The sequence below is a fragment of the Crinia signifera genome, chromosome 6 (genome assembly GCF_055691185.1).
Source record: "Crinia signifera chromosome 6, ASM5569118v1, whole genome shotgun sequence".
Taxonomy (NCBI): Eukaryota; Metazoa; Chordata; class Amphibia; order Anura; family Myobatrachidae; genus Crinia; species Crinia signifera.
In genome coordinates, this window is record NC_139222.1 from 292,617,316 (window position 1) to 292,636,358 (window position 19,043).

A 19,043-nucleotide genomic window follows, 5' to 3' on the forward strand; every position below is an offset into this window, starting at 1 on the left:
TTATGTATTATCTGGACTCCCATGTTAAATGCACCCCATTTTTTCATACCCCTACTATCCAACTACGCATGGAGTTGATTTTATATAGTGTGGCGAGCGCAGCGAGCCACCGTGCCCGAAGCGTGGCGAGCGCAGCGAGCCCCGCGAGGGGACACGGTCTCATAAGAAAACCGGGAGCCCAGATATTACATAAGTACCGGTAATTCTAATAACATTGCGGATGTGCAGCTGAATACTGAGGTCCTAGCATTCATGTCACAGAAGATAAATCTGCTGGTTCCCCCCATATTATATTATATACACGGCAAGATGCAGACCCTCTCCATCACGTGTGTCCCCCAATCCCCACCCAATCATCACACTGATCCTGCTTCACATGGCTGTAATAATTGTTCCATTAATTGGTCTTGTCCGGGCTGGAGAGAAGGTAACAGATCCCACCGAGTGCAATAATGAATGTTTCCCCCGCTGCCATATCATTAATAAAGGGCTTTTCTAAGAGAGGAGTAATTGGACGACTTAGCCTCATTAGTGTATTACAGATACGGGTTGGTCTGGGGACATATAGAGAAGGTTATTATCTGTATATAGAGGCCATTATCATATTGCTGATATATTACACAGCTATGGGAAGCTACTTACCCTTCCCGATGTCTAACACTAAGCCAAGGGAAACACGGTAATGTTATATATATATATATATATATATATATATACACGCACACACACACACACACACACACACAACACAAAGTAATGCAGCGTGCTATATTCCAGTACCTCCCAGCACTACAATGTAAAATACTTAAAACATTAACAATTCCAATGCTTGCGTCCCATCTCAGGATATATATTCAATGAACAGGAATATATATATATATCTATATTATATATAGATATATATATATATGATAATCATGGCATTGGTACTGGTTGATCATTTGTTTGCTGGGAATCACACAACAAGCACATACAGTACTGCAATCGGCTTCAAGCTGTCATTTCAGGAAAACCGTTACCATGTTTGTTCTTTTGTCATTATGTGAAAGTTCTGTATCGTTACCCCTCGGGGCACTTTGTCCTGACCTGATGCCTTCTTCTGATCACCCTACTGTTGGAATCACAGAGGTTAGGGCCTTATGTGGTCATATAATAGGATATTAATCTTATCCATTTTTGTTTGTTCACATTACGGAATTCTTTGCTGTATACACTGATCGGGAATAAAGAGGATATACGCAGACTGTATTCCCTCGCAAACTTTACTAGCACCATTTTCAGGAATACATCACATGATCAAATCGGTTGGTAAATATCGATATATTGGCTGTATAAATGTCCCTAAATCGGAATAGTTTCTGTCCTGAGGTGCTTTTGAAGTTGTCTTTTATGTCAATTTTGCAATCTCGGTATGTGACCGGGATTACTGGAAACATTGGGCGAGATTTATTGTGTTGACCGTTTTTGTGAAAATGCGATTTTAACTCAAATCGCCGTGTATCGCCATTTTTTTATATCGCATTTTTTCCCAGAAATCGCGTATTGAATGGCTGGCGCAATGCCGCCTGAAAAGTGCGATAGATGGCGATAAGGTGCGAATTGAGTCGATGTATTACGCCATAAAAAGGGGATTTCCGGGTTAGGTCATGTGCGTATTTGCGGCCAACCAGAATGCGATTAACACCAATACACCTGATCAGCCCATACAACATGCTAACCTATTGGCCCACCTTAGTCCCTTGCAATACGCATCACACCCCCTATATAAAGGGGCGCAGACGCCATTTTACCATTTGAAAGGGAGAAAGTCGTTTGAGATGGAGAGGAGAGGAGCAGTCATAAGGTGCAGAGGAGGCAGAGGGACAGCCAGCTTGGGCCCAAACACCCCAACCACTGGGAGAGGTAGGGGAGTGAGAGGCAGCACTGCCAGAGGCAGGATAGGGAGAGCCAGCATGCTCCCAGCAAGAGCTGCGCCAGGGAGAGGCCACATGGTGGAAGCTGAGCAGGTGGCTATGGAGGATGAGGAGGAAGCAGGCACAAGCCAGGTGTCCTCACAGGAGGAACAGAGTGCCAGGCACACAGAGGAGGAGCTGCAAGAGGGGGATTTCTCTGAGGTGGACTGGCCTGTGCAGGAGGCAGAGAAAGCTGACTTGGAGGTGCTGGGGGAAGAACCAGGACAGGAGGAGGAGGAGGAAGAGGGTGAGGCTGGAAATGTGGAGGAGGATGATGCAGCTCGTACAGCTAGTGGGAGGAAAGTCAGGTTCTCTTATGAGGAGAATATGGCCCTGGTGCGTGCACTCTTGCCCCTGTATGACCGGCTACTTGGTCCTCACCATCACCGCACAAGTGTGGCAAGGAAGAAGGGGATGTGGGACAGTATCACCTCCGTGGTAAATGCAGTTAGCACACACAAGAGGAGTGTGCGTAACATCAAAAAGCGATACAATGACATCAAGCGCCTCCTCAAAGCCAAGCTTGCCCTGGAGAAGAAAGAGGCCTGTCGCACAGGAGGTGGCCCTAGGCAGAAGGTCCGCTTTAAGGCCTATGAGAGGCTGCTACGCCGAATCATCCCACCGGAGGTGCTTCCCGACATCCACATTGCCGACACAGACAGGCCACCCACTCCACCGCCAACTGGTAAGTGTCCACACATGTCAACTACACATTTTGCTATGTCATGTGCGCATGCTATTATGCTGCTATGCTTTATGTGTCCAAAAGATTGCTGTGTGTGGAACTACATATCCCAGCACAATCACATTTTGCTTGCTTGCATTGCTAAATAATGGACTGTGCATTTTGCTGGGTTATGTAGTTCCACAGATCCAATTAATGTGTGCTGTCCTAAACACTGTAGGCCTGCAGTGTACTTGATTGTTATTCCATATCATTCCTCTGGGTACTTGGAAAAGCACTTCACAGTCACTTTTACATGTGTAATCTGCTGGTCTTTCCTGTTATTAGCAAGTGGATTCAAAATATCGTTCACAGTCATAATACTGAAATAACCACTTCAGTTCAAAGTCTTCACATTCCTTATGTAATCATATCACGGTAAAAAAGTTTGATTGAGGTAAATTTTTTATCTGCATAGTTGGAAAAGTGCCAGTTAGGTGCAAATGATAATAATGGGAAATGTCTTCTTCTTTCAAACAGCTCCAGCTCTGGAGTCCCAGCCTGCTGTTGACCAACATCAGCCACATCCGATTGGTGACACTGTCCAGTCTGCAGGGGAGATATCATAGTGTTACACACACACATTGCACAATTCACACATGGCTGTCCCCACCACAGTAGCCTGTGCCAATGCATAATGCATGAGCAACACCTAACCGTTCCAACTAAGGTAACATGACCCACCATACACCAATCTGCATAGAATACTTACCACTCTTTTCTCATGTGTAGGTCCTTCACAACCGATGCCTGAACCAACGGATCCCATGCAAAATATGGACGACATGAGTGAAATCATCCTGGAGACGGTGCCATCGTTGGAACCTGCACAAAACCAATCACACCCAGTCAATGAGGCCCCCTATACGCAGTCACATAGGCAGCAGCCCCCAATCATTGCAGCCACCAACACCCCCACTAGTGCAGAGGAGTTGGCGCAATCCATCCACCTTTTTAAGGGGAAACAACTCGCTTTTATGGAGGTGCAGACCACCCAACTAGAAACGGTGAAGGGGTATGTGGGGAACATAGCTCTGCAAATGAGACACATTTCTCAAAGTGTGCGGGCTAATGTAGGGACACAAATTCGTCTTGTCTCTACATTAGACACACGCTTAGCAGAAATTGGCCAAGCCATTCTGGGTCAAACTACTAGTTTTAGAGGTCTAAATGCCAATATGGTTGAACAGACCCAAGCTATTAATGCCCAAACAACTGCATTGATGTCCCTACAAACGCAAATCAGCCTCAGTGCAACTACTTTGTTAGGTCAGCACCAAACCACATCTACCCAAAGCAGTAGTGTCTCCTCCACACCCATGAGTGGGTCCCCCACTACTCCCCCACGGTGTAGTGTCCGTACTAGGGGTGGTGGTGCCACCAGTGGTAAGGGTGCTAATACCCGGGCTGTATTTAAACATGAATAATGTTCTTTGCATTTACATGTGTATCATGTTTATTCTTTTTTTCCTTCACTCATGCAGTGATTGTTCCTGGAAATTTTTTATATGGTATGGCCTATGGCCAAATGTTTCTGCAAGTAAAAATTATTTGCATCCAGCAACCTTGTTGTCATTCTTTACAAATGATTACCCACACTGTTCTATTATGTATTGTCAACTAGTCACATTTTAGCAGACACGGGACTTTGGGTTGTGTGTGCTTATTTGTCATGGAATTTAAAGGAAATAGTCACATTTGAAGGGGATAAGCATTGGGAATTGCATACTGTATGTAGCCGCCACTTGTTTTGCAACATTTCAAGCACCTGAGCTCAATGATCCATGTCACCTCCATCCATTAAGCCTATGTTAATTTGTATTTGCCAACATTTGTACACACAGAAAACTACAGTACTTACTTGACATTGTTATAGGTGTTATCATGTTGCCAGGCATAAAGTATGCTGTGGTGGGGTAGCTTGCAGGGGTTGCCCATTATTGTTGGTCTACTTCTGGGCAATTAACATGGACAGGGAAAAATGTAATGTTACCAATGTATGTGTGTTACAGGTTCCCCTTTACTATTCATTGTACACACACAAATTACCTGTGAAATGCTGCCGGATCATCCGTGTACGAACCACATCCCCCCTCCGTGTACTTCGCACTACAACATCAGTAGTTTGAGCTTCCTGCACGACTGCTGCAGGGGCCACATCTACATAATTTGGTTGACCCAAAGCTATGTTATGCAGCATGCAGCAAGCCTGGACAACCAAAACCACTTTGGCAGGGTGGTATAGCAGTGTACCTGCTGACCTGTCCAAACACCTAAATCGGCTTTTCAGCACCCCAAAGGTGCGTTCCACTACATTGCGGGTAGCAATATGTGCAGCATTGTAGCGGTGCTGTGCAGGGCTTTGTGGGTTCCGCAGAGGTGTCATGAGCCACGAATGACACCCATATCCTGAGTCACCTAACATGTAAAGGGATTTGTGTGGTCACATATCATGTGGGTAATTTGCACATAATAGTAGCAGCCTATACTATATTGTTTGGGCTGGTATAAAGAATTACAACAGAAATGACTCTTGATGAGAAGGTTACACACATGGATGTTAAAGGTAAAGACATAGGTAAGCAAACAGCATGTAAACAGTGGTAAGTGACTTACCAAGTAGCAGGCCCTCTGGCATGGTGTGGTTGTGGAAATGGTCCCAGAGAGCTGAGTGCCGCAGGATATAGGCATCATGGCAGTTCCCAGGGTAGCCTGCAACCACACTGAGAATTCTGAGGTTGGCATCGCAGACCACCTGCACATTGAGGGAATGTCTGCCCCTGCGATTCACATAGACATGCTCCCTCACGTGCGGGGCCCGAATCCCAATGTGGGTGCAGTCTATGGCTCCCAGCACATTTGGAAATGCTGAGAGCCGATAGAATGCCACCTTCAGGTCCTGCCACTCGGACTCACAACGTGGGAATGTGATATATGTGCGCCACAGCTTCTTTAATGCATTTAACACTTGAGAAAAATGTTTAGAGAAAGTGGCTTGTGACACCCCCAAGGCCCATGAGCTCACAGACTGAGTGGAGCCTGTGGCAAACAAGTGGAGGGCGCACATTAATTTCTGCAGCCCAGACACTGCATAGTGGGCCCCCCCACAAGGGTCCAAATCATCTCTCACCTGCTCATATAAGTTCAACAGGTTCTGTCGGTTCAACCTAAACATGTCCACCACCTGTTGATCAGAGAGGGAGTCCAGGTACACCCTAGTACGGTACCGACGAGAAGCACGGAGTGGTCGGGGTACCTGGATCTGGTGGGCAGCAGCAGCATCCCTCCTGCGTAGCTCCTCCAAATGCCCCAGCTCACACACTAGCACCTCCAGTCCACTCTGCAAAATGTCCATCTCAAACAGCCTCACAGGTGTCCTTAATCATGTGGGAGTATATGTAGGGGAGATAGTAAGTGCTATGTGGGTCACCTGTGAGATATTTAACCTTTTCTACGCTCAAACGCTGGCGATTTTAAGCAAATCGCCACCCTGTACTTGGTCTATTTTGTTTTTGGGCAAAAATCGCATTTTGCTGTCGATTTCCAAATGCGGCAGACATTAAATTAGCGATTTGTATCTTTTTCAATGGGAAAACATCTGGATGCGATGTTGTAAATCGGCACTTCAGAAAGTGCGAATTAGCGGCAAAAAGTGCGATTTATGCCGCAAATCACCACCCATTAAGTAGTCGATTTGGGGGAAAAAAAAAACGGCAGTTTTTGCGATATAAATCGCCAAAAACCCAACAGCGATCTCTAATAAATGTCACCCAGAGGGTCTGTTAGAAATGTGAAGTCTCCTTTTATCGCTTCATCTTTTTCATCACCTGTTTTTTTGTGTTGTTCCATCGCTTGGTACTGTATACCTCGTCTGCTAGAGCTACTTGTATATTAGGTATCTATTGAGCCATTCCTAATGCAGTGTGGAAGTAACACTTACAATACCTTATGATTTTGTACAGAAACCCCTGATGATGTCTTCTAGATGAAATGCGTCAGTTTCTTCTGTGACTTGTCTCTACGACTGGGAAACTGACCAGATCTCTATGAAGTTTTACATCTACTTTTATGAAAATACTTTTTAAGTAAATAGATGTCATTATGTGGAATTTCCGACTGCTTGTTTATGAATGAATATCCAGATGAATAATGGCGGATGTTTGAGGTCTAATATTAAGACCTCACTATTGGGCGACACCTTACCATTCCTACCCTAGGTGTTTCCAACAGGAAGTTGTGTGAGATATGTACCTATAATATCAGTGGATACTAGCGCATTAAGGGGGTATTGTTGTGTGTGTGTGATATATATATATATATATATGCTTTCCATGTAACGCCCTCTTTCCATGTTTCTATGAAACACCGGGTGTCCACCCTGGAACGCACCCTCGCTGCAAATCAATATGCAAACGCACTGGTGAGTGAAATCTTGCAGAAGGTGTTTGCTGTGGGGGTGCGCCTATGCCCACACATATTCCGCAGCGGTGTACAGAGAATATTATTACCAGTTATTATATAGTGCACACATATCCCGCAGCGCTGTACAGAGACTATTATTACCAGTTATTATATAGCGCACACATATACCGCAGCGCTGTACAGAGAGTATTATTGCCAGTTATTATATAGTGCACACATATTCCGCAGCGCTGTACAGAGAATAATATTACCAGTTATTATATAGCGCACACATATTCCGCAGCGCTGTACAGAGACTATTATTACCAGTTATTATATAGCGCACACATATTCCACAGCGCTGTACAGAGAATATTACCAGTTATTATATAGCGCACACATATTCCGCAGCGCTGTACAGAGACTATTATTACCAGTTATTATATAGCGCACACATATTCCGCAGCTCTGTACAGAGACTATTATTATCAGTTATTATATAGCGCACACATATACCGCAGCGCTGTACAGAGAATATTATTACCAGTTATTATATAGCGCACACATATTCCGCAGCTCTGTACAGAGACTATTATTACCAGTTATTATATAGCGCACACATATTCCGCAGCTCTGTACAGAGACTATTATTACCAGTTATTATATATTGCACACATATTCCGCAGCGCTGTACAGAGACTATTATTACCAGTTATTATATAGCGCACACATATTCCACAGCGCTGTACAGAGACTATTATTACCAGTTATTATATAGCGCACACATATTCCGCAGCGCTGTACAGAGAATATTATTACCAGTTATTATATAGCGCACACATATTCCGCAGCGCTGTACAGAGAATAATATTACCAGTTATTATATAGCGCACACATATTCCGCAGCGCTGTACAGAGACTATTATTACCAGTTATTATATAGCGCACACATATTCCGCAGCGCTGTACAGAGACTATTATTACCAGTTATTATATAGCGCACACATATTCCGCAGCGCTGTACAGAGAATATTATTACCAGTTATTATATAGCGCACACATATTCCGCAGCGCTGTACAGAGACTATTATTACCAGTTATTATATATCGCACACATATTTCGCAGCACTGTACAGAGACTATTATTACCAGTTATTATATAGTGCACACATATTCCAGAGCGCTGTACAGAGAATATTATTACCAGTTATTATATAGCGCACACATAATCCACAGCGCTGTACAGAGACTATTATTACCAGTTATAATATAGCGCACACATATTTCGCAGCGCTGTACAGAGACTATTATTACCAGTTATAATATAGTGCACACATATTTCGCAGCGCTGTACAGAGACTATTATTACCAGTTATTATATAGTGCACACATATTCCACAGCGCTGTACAGAGAATATTATTACCAGTTATTATATAGCGCACACATATTCCGCAGCGCTGTACAAAGACTATTATTACCAGTTATTTATATAGCGCACACATATTCCGCAGTTCTGTACAGAGAGTATTATTACCAGTTATTATATAGCGCACACATATTCCGCAGCGCTGTACAGAGAATATTATTACCAGTTATTATATAGCGCACACATATTCCGCTATACAATCTGTATTCCCTACCACAAGTACAATGACACTTATAGGGCTAATGTTTTTAGGAGCCAATTAGCCTACCAGTATATATTTGGACTGTGGGAGTACACCAGAGCACCAAGAGGAAACCTACACAAGCACGGGGAGAATCTACAATCTCCACACAGTTGAGTGCCATGGTGAGAATAGAACCCATGACCTCAGCGCTGTGAGGCAGTAATGTAACCATTACACCATCCGTACTGCCCGTATATATAACACATGGTGGGGATAGAACCCATGACCTCAGTGCTGTGAGGCAGTAATGTAACCATTACACCGTCCGTACTGCCCAGTATATATATAAAACATGGTGGGGATAGAACCCATGACCTCAGCGCTGTGAGGCAGTAATGCTAACCATTACACCATCCGTACTGCCCCGTATATATAACACATGGTGGGGATAGAACCCATGACCCCCGTATATATAACACATGGTGGGGATAGAACCCATGGCCTCGGTGCTGTGAGACAGTAATACTAACCATTACACCGTCCGTACTGCCCCGTATATATAACACATGGTAGGGATAGAACCCATGTCCTCAGCGCTGTGAGGCAGTAATGCTAACCATTACACCATCCGTACTGCCCGTATATATAACACATGGTGGGGACAGAACCCATGTCCTCAGCGCTGTGAGGCAGTAATGCTAACCATTACACCATCCGTACTGCCCGTATATATAACACATGGTGGGGACAGAACCCATGACATCAGTGCTGTGAGGCAGTAATGTAACCATTGCACCATCCGTACTGCCCCGTATATATAACACATGGTGGGGATAGAACCCATGACCTCAGTGCTGTGAGGCAGTAATGCTAACCATTACACCATCCGTACTGCCCCGTATATGTAACACATGGTGGGAATAGAACCCATGACCTCAGAGCTGTGAGGCAGTAATACTAACCATTACACTGTCCGTACTGCCCCGTATATATAACACATGGTTGGAATAGAACCCATGACCTCAGCGCTGTGAGGCAGTGATGCTAACCATTACACCGTCCGTACTGCCCTGTATATATAACACATGGTGGGGATAGAACCCGTGACCTCAGTGCTGTGAGGCAGTGATGCTAACCATTACACCATCCGTACTGCCCTGTATATATAACACATGGTGGGGATAGAACCCATGACCTCAGCGCTGTGAGGTAGTAATGTAACCATTACACCATCCGTACTGCCCTGTATATATAACACATGGTGGGGATAGAACCCATGACCTCAGTGCTGTGAGGCAGTGATGCTAACCATTACACCGTCCGTACTGCCCCGTATATATAACACATGGTGGGAATAGAACCCATGACCTCAGCGCTGTGAGGCAGTAATGCTAACCATTACACCATCCGTACTGCCCTGTATATATAACACATGGTGGGAATAGAACCCATGACCTCAGCACTGTGAGGCAGTAATGTAACCATTACACCATCCGTGCTGCCCCGTATATATAACACATGGTGGGGAAAGAACCCATGACCTCAGCGCTGTGAGGCAGTAATGTAACCATTACACCGTCCGTACTGCCCAGTATATATAACACATGGTGGGGATAGAACCCATGACCTCAGTGCTGTGAGGCAGTAATGTAACCATTACACCATCTGTACTGCCACGTATATATAACACATGGTGGGGATAGAACCCGTGACCTCAGCGCTGTGAGGCAGTAATGCTAACCATTACACCATCCGTACTGCCCCATATATATATAACACATGGTGGGGATAGAACCCGTGACCTCAGCGCTGTGAGGCAGTAATGCTAACCATTACACCATCCGTACTGCCCCATATATATATATAACACATGGTGGGGATAGAACCCGTGACCTCAGCGCTGTGAGGCAGTAATGCTAACCATTACACCATCCGTACTGCCAATCTTGGTATCTTGATCGGCAAGATTCTGGGATTTATGACTATTTTTGGTAGGATTAATCCTGTGATTTTGGGATCGCAGTGTGCTGTCTGGCCTCCCTCTGCTTGTGCCCATCTGTCACATCTATCGCCTCTCCCATCATAGCCAGTCCCGTATTCCGTTGAGTCACTGGAGTTTGCTGATGAAACATTTCAGGTCTTTTGGCCAGAATAATACATACTGTGCCTAAACGTATCTCTAGGAGTTGTGAGCGTAACATTTGGGGGTGAGCTCCTTTAAGCACCCACTAATGTATAACTCCGATGGCTTATGTTTACATAAAAATATTCCGTGCCAATGTTTCCGTCAATAATGAAAATGTTTAATTATGCCAAGTGCTAATAGGCGGCTATTGTTGGGTGAATGCTGTGATTACGGCTTCTGAAGATTAGGAATATGCAGAATGAGGCCCTTTGTACTGACCATTGCTTTAGCCAGGTACTAAACCATTGTTTAATAGCTCCAAATGCCACATAATTGACTTTGCAGCCAAAACGTACACAGTAAAATGTATAAGAATAATAATTATCACAATATTAAAAGACACAAAGGGGCCCAGCATGGACGCAGCGCGGTCTGTCATTCCTAGGATTACAGAGTACTTTCCCTTCATTACCAACTGTTCTTACAAGTAGGAAAAATGGCTGGTGGCCCCGAGAGCCAGGGAAAAGTAATCAAGGTTTCCGTCCTCTCAGCGTGCGCGCTGGAATTAACCGTCACGTGCTCGCTGCGCAAGTGTTAGCAGCCGGGGTGAGTGCTCCCGGCTCATCTCACATTCCGAACACTGGCGCTATGTTTGTTTTGTCAATGACTGAAGACTGGGAACATGAATTATAAAAAGCTTCTTCATTAACACAGGAGATTTTTCAGCTTCCCTGGTTTTAAGTATTTAATACCTGGCTCTTTAGATACCGGTAGCGTCTAATTTGATTTTCAATAGATATTAAAGTGGCAGCCCCAGGGAAGGCCGAGAGCAGTCAGGTGTAATAGTACATATGACCATGTGAGATCCATCCCCCCTACAGTGTTACCTGTAAGAAGTCACGTATCTGTGAGATCCGGGGGCAGATCAGTGAGATCCGGGCGCAGACAAGTAAAATCCGGAGTCAGACCAGCAAGATCTGGGTGCAGATCAGTGACATTCGGGTACAGATCAGCGAGATCCATGCGCAAGCGAGATCCAGGCACAGATCAGCGAGATCCAGGCACAGATCAGGGAGATCCAGGCAAAGAACAGCGAGATCCATGCGCAGATCAGCGAGATCCATGCGCAGATCAGCTAGATCCGGGGACAGACCAGCAAGATCCATGCGCAGATCAGCGAGATCCAGGCACAGATCAGCGAGATCCAGGCAAAGAACAGCGAGATCCATGCGCAGATCAGCGAGATCCGGGCACAGATCAGTGACATTCGGGTACAGATCAGAAAGATCCATGCGCAAGCGAGATCCAGGCAAAGAACAGCGAGATCCATGCGCAGATCAGCGAGATCCAGGCACAGATCAGCGAGATCCCGGCGCAGATCAGCGAGATCCAGGCACAGATCAGCGAGATCCAGGCACAGATCAGCAAGATCCATGTGCAGAACAGTGAGATCCGGGCGCAGATCAGCGAGATCAGGGCATAGATTAGTGAGATCCGGGGACAGATCAGTGAGATCCATGCGTAGATCAGTGATATCCAGAGTCAGACCAGCAAGATCCAGGCACAGATCAGTGAGATCCGGGCAGAGATCAGAGAGATCCGGGCAGAGATCAGTGAGATCTGGAGTCAGACCAGCAAGATACGTATGCAGATCAGCGAGATCCTTGCACAGAGCAGCAAGATCGAGAGTCAGATCAGTGAGATTCGGAGTCAGACCAGCAAGATCCAGGCGCAGATCAGTGAGATCCGGGCACAGACTAGTGAGATCCGGGCACAGACCAGTGAGATCCGGGCAGAGATCAGAGAGATCCGGGCACAGATCAGTGAGATCTGGAGTCAGACCAGCAAGATACGTATGCAGATCAGCGAGATCCTTGCACAGAGCAGCAAGATCGAGAGTCAGATCAGTGAGATCCAGGCGCAGATCAGTGATATCCGGAGTCAGAACAGCAGGATCCAGGCGCAGATCAGTGAGATCGGGGCACAGACCAGTGAGATCCGGGCAGAGATCAGAGAGATCCGGGCACAGATCAGTGACATCTGGGGCCTTATTTTGGTTCACTCTTTCTGACAAAATCCTTCTTAGATGGACAAAACCATGTGCACTGCAGGGGAGCATATGCAAAATGTGCAGAGAGAGTTAGATTTGGGTGGGGTTTTATTTCAAAGTGAGATCTATATTGAAGTGTAAAAATAAAGCAGCCAGTATTTTCCCTGCACAGAAACAAAATTACTCAACCAAATCTAATTCTCTCTTCACATGTTACATCTGCCCCCCTGCAGTACACATGGTTTTGTCCATCTAAGAAGTATTTTGTCAGAAAGAATGAACCAAAATAAGGCCCCTGGAGTCAGACCAGCAAGATACGTATGCAGATCAGCGAGATCCTTGCACAGATCAGCAAGATCGAGAGCCAGATCAGTGAGATCCAGGCGCAGATTAGTGAGATCCAGATGCAGATGTGCGAGATCTGGAGTCATATCAGCAAGATCCAGGCCCAGATAAGAGAAAACTGGGTGCAGATCAGCAAGATACAGGCGCAGATCAGTGAGATCCGCGCCGAGACCTGTGCAATTCGGGCACAAACCAGCAAGCTCTGGGTGCAAACCAGTGAGATCTGGGCACAGACCACTCAGATCTGGGCGCAAACCAGCGAGATCCAGGCTCAGATCAGCAAGACTAGGGGTCCCCTGTATTTCATAAAGCAGCACAGGACTCTTGGCCCTTTCCTGGTTACAGAAATATGGGGACAAAAAAAGTATATGTATTATGTAACCAGCTCCAACAGCCACCAGGGTAATGCCACAGCCGAGGGACACTTTTTAGACAAGCTTCCACAGCCAGCATTAACCTGTTGCTTGTAAGCCCTGGGGGGAAGTCAGGACCCCCTCAATAAAGAGCCACCCCAAGCCTCCCCCTATTGTATGGAGTTGATAGATTTGTGTGAAAAATAGATGAATCAAGTATTGGGTTGTGCTGGTGAACTATACGTCCAAGCAAGCCTCCCCTGCATTCAGTGACATAGAGAACCACAAGTCCCTGCATGCAGGGCATTAAAGAGCCCATTGGGAGTTGTAGTTTCACAGCATCACAAATACTAAAATAAAGAGACAGACACCATTTACAGTAGAACTTTAATAACATAGAGACACACTAACATACAACATACATACATACCTAGGGTTCCCCATAGTTCGGTCCACTTGTCCAGTAGAATAATCCAATGGACCTGTAAAATATATATAAATATATTATATATACTCATCTAATCCAGTGTAGATTGTGTCCTCTTTGGTCCTCCAGAGAATGAAGGGGCATTTGATTGGCTGTGAACATCTCCATAGACTTCCATGTTAAGAAATTAACATGGAGGTCTATGGGCAGTTCTTACCAAAAGAGCCCATGATAGGAGTTTAACATGAGCGCCTACGATGGGCACCAGCAAATCACCCTGAATGCAAAATGAATTGGGGTCATCATTATATGTATGACCAAGCAAAACCCTGAGGATGCACTATGAGAGATTATGGTGTACGTACAGTAGGGCTATTCAATACACTGAGAGATGGAAGTGTATGTAGGACCAGAACTAACCCGCAGGATGGATTATGAGAGAAGTTGGTGTATGTAGGACAAAGTACAACCCTCATAATGTATTATGCGAGATGATGGTCTATATAGGACTAGAACCAACCCTCAGGATTGATTATGAGAGATGGTGGTGTATGTAGGACCAAGCACAACCATTAGGATGGATTATGAGAGACGGTGGTGTATGTAGGACCAGAACCAACCCTCAGGATGGATTGAAAGATAGTGGTGTATGTAGGACCAGAACTAACCCCCAGGATGGATTATGAAAGATGGTGGTGTATGTAGGACCAGAACCAACCCTCAGGATGGATTATGATAGATGGCAGTGTACTGTATGTAGGACCAAGTACAACCCTCAGGATGGATGAGAGATGGTGGTGTATGTAGGACCAGAACCAACCCTCAGGATGGATTATGCTAGATGGTGGTGTACTGTATGTAGGACCAAGCACAACCCTCAGGATGGATGAGAGATGGTTGTGTATGTAGGACCAGAATCAACCCTGAGGATGGACTATGAGAGATGACGGTGTATGTAGGATCTAGCACAACCCTGAGGATGCACTATGAGAGATGGTGGTGTATGTAGGACCAGAACTAACCCCCAGGATGCAATTTGAGAGATGATGGTCTAAGTAGGACCATGCACAACTCTCAGGATGCACTATGAGAGATGATGGTCTAAGTAGGACCATGCACAACTCTCAGGATGGATGAGAGATTGTGGTGTATGTAGGACCAGAACCAACCCTCAGGATGGATTATGAGAGATGGTGGTTTTTGTAGGACCATGCACAACCATGAGCTAGCACTATGAGAGTTAATGGTGTATGTAGGACAATGCACAACCCTGAGGATGCATAATGAGAGATGATGGTCTATGTAGGACCAGAACCAACCCTCAGGATGGATGAGAGATGATTGTTTATGTAGGACTATGGACAATCCTCGGGATAGATTATGAGAAATGGCAGTGTATGTAGGACCATCCACAACCCTCAGGATGGAATATGAAAGACAGTGGTGTACTGTATGTAGGACCAAGCATACCACTCAGGATGGATGAGAGATGGTGGTGAATGTATTATCAAACCCAACCCTGGGGATGGACTATGAGAGATTATGGTGTATGTAGGACCAAGCACAACCCTGAGGATGCACTATGAGAGATGGTGGTGTATGTAGGACCAGAACCAACCCTAAGGATGGATTATGCTAGATGTTGGTGTACTGTATGTAGGACCAAGCACAACCCTCAGGATGGATAAGAGATGGTTGTGTATGTAGGACCAGAACCAACCCTGAGGATGGACTATGAGAAATGACTGTGTATGAAGGACCTAGTACAACCCTGAGGATGCACTATGAGAGATGATGGTGTGTGTAGGACCAGCACCAACCCTCAGGATGCAATTTGAGAGATGATGGTCTAAGTAGGACCATGCACAACTCTCAGGATGCACTATGAGAGATTGTGGTGTATGTAGGACCAGAACCAACGATCAGGATGGATGAGTAATGATGGTGTATGTAGGACCATGCACAACCATGAGCTAGCACTATGAGAGATGATGGTGTATGTAGGAACATGCACAACCCTGAGGATGCACAATGAGAGATGATGGTTTAAGTAGGACCATGGACAATCCTCGGGATAGATTATGAGAGATGGCAGTGTATGTAGGACCATCCACAATCCCCAGGATGGCATATGAGAGATGGTGGTGTACTGTATGTAGGACCAAGTATACCACTCAGGATGGATGAGAGATGGTGGTGAATGTATTATCAGACCCAACCTTGGGGATGGACTAGGAGAGATAATGGTGTACTGTATGTAGGACCAAGCACAACCCTGAGGATGCACTATGAGAGATGGTGGTGTATGTAGCACCAAAACCAACCCTCAGGATGGATGAGAGATGATTGTTTTTGTAGGACTATGGACAATCCTCGGGATAGATTATGAGAAATGGCAGTGTATGTAGGACCATCCACAACCCTCAGGATGGAATATGAAAGACAGTGGTGTACTGTATGTAGGACCAAGCATACCACTCAGGATGGATGAGAGATGGTGGTGAATGTATTATCAGACCCAACCCTGGGGATGGACTATGAGAGATTATGGTGTATGTAGGACCAAGCACAACCCTGAGGATGCACTATGAGAGATGGTGGTGTATGTAGGACCAGAACCAACCCTCAGGATGGATTATGCTAGATGTTGGTGTACTGTATGTAGGACCAAGCACAACCCTCAGGATGGATAAGAGATGGTTGTGTATGTAGGACCAGAACCAACCCTGAGGATGGACTATGAGAGATGACTGTGTATGAAGGACCTAGCACAACCCTGAGGATGCACTATGAGAGATGATGGTGTGTGTAGGACCAGCACCAACCCTCAGGATGCAATTTGAGAGATGATGGTCTAAGTAGGACCATGCACAACTCTCAGGATGCACTACGAGAGATTGTGGTGTATGTAGGACCAGAACCAACGATCAGGATGGATGAGTAATGATGGTGTATGTAGGACCATGCACAACCATGAGCTAGCACTATGAGAGATGATGGTGTATGTAGGAACATGCACAACCCTGAGGATGCATAATGAGAGATGATGGTTTATGTAGGACCATGGACAATCCTCGGGATAGATTATGAGAGATGGCAGTGTATGTAGGACCATCCACAACCCCCAGGATGGCATATGAGAGATGGTGGTGTACTGTATGTAGGACCAAGTATACCACTCAGGATGGATGAGAGATGGTGGTGAATGTATTATCATACCCAACCTTGGGGATGGACTAGGAGAGATAATGGTGTACTGTATGTAGGACCAAGCACAACCCTGAGGATGCACTATGAGAGATGGTGGTGTATGTAGCACCAAAACCAACCCTCAGGATGGATGAGAGATGATTGTTTATGTAGGACTATGGACAATCCTCGGGTTAGATTATGAGAGATGGCAGTGTATGTAGGACCATCCACAACCCCCAGGATGGCATATGAGAGATGGTGGTGTACTGTATGTAGGACCAAGTATACCACTCAGGATGGATGAGAGATGGTGGTGAATGTATTATCATACCCAACCTTGGGGACGGACTAGGAGAGATAATGGTGTACTGTATGTAGGACCAAGCACAACCCTGAGGATGCACTATGAGAGATGGTGGTGTATGTAGCACCAAAACCAACCCTCAGGATGGATGAGAGATGATTGTTTATGTAGGACTATGGACAATCCTCGGGATAGATTATGAGAAATGGCAGTGTATGTAGGACCATCCACAACCCCCAGGATGGATTATGAGATGTTATTAACAGTCTCTTATATAGCACATACATATTCCGCAGCGCTTTACAGAGAATATTTGAACAATCACATCAGTCCCTGCCCCAGTGGAGCTTACAATCTATATTACCTACCACATGTACATGCACACACAGACATTCTAGGGTTAATTTTGTTGGGTGCCAATTAACCTATCAGTATCTATTTGGATTGTGGGGGGAAACTGAAGTACCCGGAGTCAACCCTCGCAAGCACAGGGAGAATATACAATTTCCACACAGTTGCAGCCTTGGTGGGAAACAAACCCATGACCTCAGCGCTGTGAGGAAGTTATGCCAACTATTACACATCTGTGCTGCCCAGAGATGGCGGTGTATGTAGGACCAAGCACAACCCTCAGTTGTACTTCTGGTACCCAGTTCTATGTTTTCTGCAACCTGCTTCAGTTGTGCTTCTGGTACCCAGTTCCAGTATATCGGAGTCAATGATGACAGCAGACTTGGGAGATAGACAAGATGAATGGATAGTGAAATCAAGGGTGGTGAGGGGATTCAGGATGGAACATGAGGAGAGGGTGGTCCATGGTGTCATATGCAGCGGAGAGGTCACAGAAATGAGAATACAGTGATGGCCCTTGGATTTGTCAGTCAGGATGGTGCTGGGGATCAGAATAATCACATACTCAGCCTCCCCCAATCATCATGTCTGTTTCTCCATAAGGAGGAACAGGTAAGGATCAACCTCAATGATAATGGCCCTTGGATTTGGCAGCAAGGAGATCATTGCTGACTTTTGTGAGGGCGGTTTCTACAGTTTGGAGAGGACAAATGTCAGACTGAAATGCGCAATGGAGGGGGTTTGATAAAATAATGGTAAAAAGTATTTTGCAGGCCAGGAGCTTGGGGGACAAAGGGGCGGGGATATGGAGGAGTGGCTGGAGAAAGTGTCAGGGTCAAGGGCGGATCTATATGAGGGGTGCTGGACAGGGTCCCAACAGTCGGGATCCTGACAGTCAGTTACCAGACGGCCACCGGCTATTCTCCCTCGAGGGGGTCCACGACCCCCATAGAGGGAGAATAGAATAATAGAAGAGATGGCGAGCATAGCGAGCCACCATGCCTGCAAGGCGCTTTGTTGCGCTCGCCATGCTGTCTGAGTCCGGCCAGTTGGGATCCCGACAGTCGGAACCCTATACCACACCCTATATGAGTATATTGGGAGAAAAGGGCATGGCAGAGATAGTAAGAAGCACCTGGGGAGAGGAAGACTGGGAGGGGATAGGATCTATATGGGGTGTACTAGAGGAGATTAGGGAAACTCAGCCA

General features: G+C 45.7%; 1 long non-coding RNA gene and 1 pseudogene across 1 annotated transcript; both read right to left on the reverse strand.

Annotated features, from left to right (window-relative positions):
- Positions 1-1,258: 1,258 nt before the first annotated feature.
- LOC146009503 (uncharacterized) lies at positions 1,259-7,266 on the reverse strand. Its single transcript, XR_014444675.1, has 3 exons — positions 4,538-7,266; positions 3,389-3,501; positions 1,259-3,225 (listed from the first exon to the last, which is right to left on the reverse strand). It is a non-coding gene; the product is annotated as an uncharacterized LOC146009503 (long non-coding RNA).
- Positions 7,267-18,360: 11,094 nt separating this feature from the next.
- LOC146012810 (U8 small nucleolar RNA) lies at positions 18,361-18,470 on the reverse strand (annotated as a pseudogene).
- Between the last annotated feature and the right edge of the window lie 573 nt (positions 18,471-19,043).